Source organism: Callospermophilus lateralis, chromosome 8 (assembly GCF_048772815.1).
Source record: "Callospermophilus lateralis isolate mCalLat2 chromosome 8, mCalLat2.hap1, whole genome shotgun sequence".
Classification (NCBI taxonomy): Eukaryota; Metazoa; Chordata; class Mammalia; order Rodentia; family Sciuridae; genus Callospermophilus; species Callospermophilus lateralis.
In genome coordinates, this window is record NC_135312.1 from 54,625,798 (window position 1) to 54,631,801 (window position 6,004).

Sequence of the window (6,004 nt, forward strand, 5' to 3'; positions counted from 1 at the left end):
ATAATACTAACTTTAATGTGTGTTATATATGTAAACACTGTTGCTTTTTGTGGCTTTGTAGTGTAATTCTTTCTAAGGCGCTAAAGAAAATATTTACTGAAAGCCCTCTCTGGCAAAAAATAAAAAAATGTAAACAAAATAATCAAGTGGTATATAAAATATGTACAGTGACTCACAGATTTGCCTGAATAAATCTGATTCTAAAAAACAGTTTGCAAATCCTGACCTTCGCAAATTAACTGTTTGTGTGTGAGTCAAATGAATCTAGCATGTGTGCATGTTTTATAAATGTGCATATCCACAAACACCCATTTTTCATAAATAGTGGTAAGTAGGCAGTGTTTTGCATGAAAGTACATTATGTCAATTTTCCCTCTGGTTTTGAATTTGAAAAATTTAGACTACAGATTTATTGATTTGCTTGTGTTTTTAGAACTTAATTTTCTCGGCAATGTGTTAGATCCCATGTAGTTCCTTACTGTGGCTTTTCTCATTGCCTTCAGTTTACATGGGTTGACCTAGAAGCAAGAATTGTAGGTCCATGGGTAATTATGACATGGGTGACTTCATTTTCTATGTTGGAACTGACTGCAGGACCAAATAGAGACAATATTTATTTGTATTTTTTCTTCTAAAGAGTATTAAGCTGAGAAAATCATAATATCAATTCATGGAAGTAACTACTGAATTTTTAAAAATATATTCACAAGTTTTATGCCCTAGGTGAGTCCACATTTCTTATGGAACTGATTCAGGCCCAAATTAACCCCTTTCTAACAGAATCTCCAACCTAAAGAAGCAGATCCTTTAGTAAGGCACCAGGTGGCATGGGAGTCTCCTCTCTTCTAAAGTGCTTCATCAGAGATGTTAAGCAAACATCCTAAGACTCCTATAAAGTACAGAAAGAGCAAGAACAATTATTTCAATTTTCCTACTTTCTATTACACTTAAATCCAGCACCCTAGGTTAATAAATCAGTACTATGGTTAAAAAGAAAATTGGCAACCCCTGGATTCTACTGTGTCACAATTATGTAGTAATAATGGTTGTAAATGCTAGCTTTTATCTAGGGTGAGATAGGTCTCTAGAAAATTGTGAATTATAACAAAATAATTTGTTTGGCAAATAAGAATAAATCTCTGGATGTGAAACTGTCATACTTTTTTTTTTTAAAGTCATTGCTATGATTTTAGCTGAAAGATTTTAAAATAGACCTTTGAGACAAAACTGTTGAGGGGTTTGTAAACCATTTTTAATTATAATTAATAGCCCATACTAACTATACAAAGTAATGAGTTTCTTTGTGCCATTTTCATGCATGCATATAACATACTTTTAATTTGAAATGAACTGTATGATATTGTAATTTGCATGTATTATTTCCTGCAATCAGGAGAGGACAACTTTTTGAAATTTTATATATAAAACTTGATTTTGTGTTCCTTTACCCTAACTTATTGAAATACCACTTACAGTTGGTATGCTTGGATTATTTGATGGAGACTGTCACCTGCTCAAGAACATCCTCTCACATTCGACAAGTACTTAAACCTCATCCCACGCCCTCATCTCTCACCTGCTTTATCCCCATCTCAGCCCCATTACCTCTTCTTGAATGGTTAGAAAATCCTCACTGAATCATACCCAGTGCTTAGTCTTGCATCTTTCAGTTTTTTTCTACAGTTGGCTCAGTCACCTTTTGGATACATAGATAGATAATTTGCTGTCCTTTGTAAAATGCTTTTCTTCACTTTCAGTAAAGCATGTGCAGGTACTCAAAGCCCCCAAGGCCTGGCCCTCATCTATTGATTGCATCTTCCTCACAAATCACTTCCTAAACTTCTGTCAAACTGAGATGATCAGCCTCCAATGATGAGGGATTTTTTTTTTTTTATTTTCTTTGATTACATTTATCTGCTTCTTTACCACTCATTCCTCACTGTTTGCCTTACGATCCTTGATCCAAGGTCCATTCAAAAGTCGCCTCTCAGAAAGTCTGTCTGCATTCTTTTAGCAGAAGTGATTGGTTACTTCTGAGCCCTTTCTAACTCTTGTATAAAACAGGCAGACTGACTTGTACTGTAATTGTTCTGAATTGTGTTTTCATACCAGTACATTTCTGAAGGGCATGATGAGTAAGACCTTATTCATCTTTCGATCCTCTTCAGTGTGAATCAATAAGCAGGCTGTACCTACATAGAAGATAATTGCCACAGGCAGAAGCTGTTTGTTGGTTTGCTTAAGGGGAAGGTAAAAGCTGAAAACAAGTAGATTTCTGCGTACAGATTCTAGAACAACAGAGGTAGAAGATGAAGAAAACTAAAATGTCTTGAATGTGCATAATCACTAAGTATTTGGATTCTGGAACCATACAAGATTTGCCGCTGGCTACCTTAATGCTTTGAAAAATACATTTTCTATGCTTGAAATTTCTCATCTATAAGATGGAAATAGCATAGGCCTTTCCACTTGGTATGCTGTCTTAAATGAGGTAGGTGGAGAGGAAAGCTTAAAAAATAAAAAGCAGAGAGTAGCTGCCATTTAGTAAATACTAAACTATTGTTACTGTTTTGGTTATTCAAGTTATAATAGTATCAATGATATACTAAGTGATTTTAAACCCTTACAGAAGTATTCTGAGGCATGTATTATTATTCCCATTTTATGCATGATAGCACTGAGCCTAAAAGTAGAAGTTTTCCCAAAGTCTTGAAATTTAAAAGTAGTAAAACAAGTTTGGAACTCAGATATATGCATATATATATATATATATATATATATATATATACATGTATATGTGTATATATATAATTTTATACATATTGGATTATATATATATACACATATATTGGATTTTATATATAACATTTTTAGTTAACTTTATTTGATATCCTACATGATATCATCTATTCATTATGAGCTTGTTTTGGACATCTTAACTACTTTTCAATAATTTTTTCTGATTGTAAAAATAACGCCTACCACTTGTAAAACTTTTGAGAAACACAGAATGATACAAAGAACAAAATTATATAGAATCCCTCTACCAAGAAAAAGAAACTTTAAACACTTGTTCTAACATTAAGATTGGCCACTATCCATACATTTCTGCCAACAGTGATTATCTCCTTAAGGAAATTCTTGATAGAGGAATAAATGAAATGTGTATTTTTGATACTTTTAATAAGTACCATTAAGTTGATTTTAAAAAATATATTAACATGCTATCCAAATTTTAGAGTTACCTACCCCTTACCATATAGGAAATTTTTTTATTCAACTTTGCTACTGTATGATGTGAAAAAATCAGTTTAGCTGAACATTTTACTATTTCTTAAAAATTTATATTTATTCCTGCTCTTCCAATTCTTTGACCATTTTCCATATCTATATCTATATAGTGTTTATTACTTTTTATTTATTTCTATGAACTTTTTTGAACTGTAGACATGTCAGTCCTCAATAGAAGCAACATGATCTTTTTTACAAAATTAGGTATCACTTCCCTGTCTCAAAACCATCAATAGTTTTTTTTTTATTTTTAATTAGAGAAAAAACAAAATCTTTACTGAGATTTCATATCTTTATTTTTTTTCAACTTCGCCTGCTTCTGAACTGCATCATGAACCTGCCACTCACCACTCATACTGACCACTTAACTATCCCTCTGTCATCTGCCCAACTCTTTGCTGCTCTGAGTTTTGTACATGTGCTCTTGCTCCCAGATTTGCTTTCCTGATTTCCTTTCATGTACTGATTCCTTCTCAACTTGTAGGGCTCAATTCATACCTCTGGGGTATGCACTTTATAACCTATTTATTCATTTACTATATCAAGAACATGTTTCCAGTTTTTCATCTTCAAAATATTTTATTCATTTCAAATAAGCATTGCTCATTTTCTCAACAGAAATTCTCATTATTTTTAATTATCTTGAAAATTCACTTATTTGCTCATTTAATGCCTATATCTCCTACCAAAAAATAAACTCTGGGGCAAGGAATTTATTTTATTTTCCATTTTAGCTCTGGTGCCTAAGAGAGTGCTTGGCACATAGCAGATACATGATAAATATTTGTTAAACATTTTAATTAAATTTTTGCAAATATTTTCCTGTTTTTAATTTGTTTATAACTTATTCATGAGTATGAGTCATATTTTATTTTTGGAAATTGAAGGCAACTCAGAATTTAATAGAAATATTAGATAAAATTAAAAAGCAGATGAAGTTAAATGAAAATAATTCCTTATCCTGCTATCACCTACTAATAGCCATTCTGCTTTCATTTGGGGATATGTGTTCATGCTTTCTTTAATAAGATTATGATTCTGGGATATGTACTTTATAACCTATTTATTCATTTACTATATCAAGAACATGTTTCCATGTTTTTTGTCTTCAAAATATTTTACTCATTTCAATGCTATTATTACATCATTACACTTCTCTGTGACTAGAAATGTAAGTTATAATACATACTATAAAAGAATGTAATTATTATACCTTGCATAATCAGAAGCCTATTTACAGTTATCTTGGAATAGACTTCCAAGAAATGTACATTTCATAATGTTTTAACATATGTTGTCAAATATCTCTTAAATTTTTTTAATCATTTTATACCTCTGTTAGTAGTACAAGATGGTTTGTTCACATACACTCAAATACTGCACATTATATAAAGCAAGGTTTTCTTGCCAGTTGGATAAGTGAAAACTTATAATCCCATCCTTGTTGAACAGCTGAACATTAAAAATAATCTTTATTGAATGTGATCCATTTGCATTCTTCTTCACTTGTATTCACTTGCATTGTGTCTTTACTTAATTCCCTGTTAATGTCCTCTGCCTGCATTTCCTCTAGATCATTTAATTTATTTTTCCCTCAGTGATTGGCAAAAACACTTCCTTATTCAGAATACTAATTTGTGAGTGTCAGATAGATTTCAATACCTTCAATGTGTACCTCTGTGTGCATGCACATATATAAATATAGAGTAGAAGGATGAGCTACTGTGACAGTTCAAAATGTGTGGTTTGAAGAAAATAGATATTTATGTCTTTCTCATAAAATTATTCCTGATGTCAGTTGTTCAGATGAGTGGCGACTTTATGTAAGTGCTCAGGTTCCTTCTTTCTGATGACTCCTCTGTCCCCTAGATCAGTGATCAGCAAACCACCATCTACTTCAGCCTGCCACCTGTCTTGGTAAATAATATTACAGTGGAACACAGCTCTGCCCCCACCCCACCCCCGCTTTATTTTACATATTAAGTGGTTGAGTTGGGGGACCACAGAGTTCATAAAACCTAAAATTACTATCTGAACAATTCTGGGAACGTTTGCTAACTCTTGCCAAAGAGCACTGTCCTTGTCTCTGTGGTCAACTGACCAATGAGCACATCCCCGTATAAAAACATGAGAAGGGGAAATGAAAAACTTCAGGAAAGGCAGCTTGTCATCAAATTAGGGATAACCTCAATGTGCACACATAGCCACAACAAGTTTCACTGGGAACTGGGAAAAATAGTCTTTATTAGAGTGCACAGGTTTCCAAACTAAATTCTACAATCAGAGAAAGACCAGACTTGAGAGTACTTTCAAGTCTTTACACAAGATATTTGCCTCAGTATTAATTAGAAAAATAGGCTTTTCCCCAATGATATCTGTGTCTTAGTCCCTTCAAAACATGTGAATTTCACTGTAATTGCCAAAAGGAGCTTTGAAGCTATTATTAAGCTAAGGATATAGACATGAGGGATCACCCTGAGACAACTAAGACCAAGCATAATCCCAAGGGTACTTACAGCAGAAGAGATGGAGAAGGGAGAGGCAGAGGCAGAACTGACACATCACCTTAGAGCACATGTGCATGTCATAAAAAGACTGTGGGTGGGCATAGGATCGAAAGAGGTACTGTTTGTAAAGACTCGGAAGGACGTGAGGAACACATTATGGTAAATTGGCAAGAAAGAGATCCTTGTTATATAAAGTGAAAACAATT